Source organism: Marmota monax, unplaced genomic scaffold, assembly GCF_021218885.2.
Source record: "Marmota monax isolate L192 unplaced genomic scaffold, Marmota_monax_Labrador192_F-V1.1 WCK01_AAM20220418_F8-fsc00107, whole genome shotgun sequence".
Taxonomy (NCBI): Eukaryota; Metazoa; Chordata; class Mammalia; order Rodentia; family Sciuridae; genus Marmota; species Marmota monax.
Window position 1 is genome coordinate 6519648 of NW_026693761.1, and position 906 is coordinate 6520553.

The window sequence follows — 906 nt, forward strand, 5'->3', positions numbered from 1 at the left end:
CTTAAGATGAGCAGAAAATCTTGGGTTACCTAGTGGGTCCAATGTAATCACAGGGTACTTTGAAAGAGGAAAGCAGAGGGTCAAAGTGAGAGAGTCAGAGAGAGAGGACAATGGAAGCAGACAGCTGGGTGACAGGGTGCCATGAGCCAAGGAATGCAGGAAGTCATTAGACACGGGGAAATGGCAGATTCGCCCCTAGATCCTCCAGAAGGAACATAGTTCTGCCAACATCCTGATTTTGGCCTCATAAAAACCACTTTAGGCTTCTGATCTCCAAATCTGTAAGATAATAAAATTGTGTGTGTGTGTGTGTGTGTGTGCGCGCGCGTGCGCACGCGTGCAATTTGTTATTTTAATCTTTCAAGGGGGTGCTCCATTCCTGAACTGTGATACCAGGTAAATGCATGGAGTATAGGGCGCAAACTCTTATTCCACCCTGCTGCTCCAAAAATCCATTTAATATATTGTCTGCAGATAGAGAACATATCTGATATTAAACCAATAAGAACAGATGCTACACTTGATCTTTTTTTTTCAACATCACTTTCTTAATAACGTGAAATACAAGTACAAAACTTTTTACTGAATAGAGATGGAATAATATATTTGGCTACACTTGATCTTAATCAAAAAGGCCAAGAAGCAATAAAATACTGTTGTTTTTAAGATACTGAATTTGTGGTAATTTGTTACAGCACAACAGGACAGTAATGATCAGGGCCTACTGGGTCCTGCCTGAGCGGGCCTGCAAGCTCTCCCCATCTTGCGCTGGGCTCCCTCCCCTTGCACTCCATATCTCAGCCATGCTATTTCCTTGTAACTTCCCAATTTAGGTCTCTGTATATGCTAGTCTCACTGCCAGGAAGCTCCTCTTCTTTTCTCTTTGGCTAGTATAGCAAATGTCAT

The 906-nt window shown here is 42.5% G+C and overlaps 1 pseudogene; it reads right to left on the reverse strand.

Moving 5' to 3' along the window:
* Positions 1 to 363: 363 nt before the first annotated feature.
* Positions 364 to 599, reverse strand: LOC124103989 (U2 spliceosomal RNA; annotated as a pseudogene).
* Between the last annotated feature and the right edge of the window lie 307 nt (positions 600 to 906).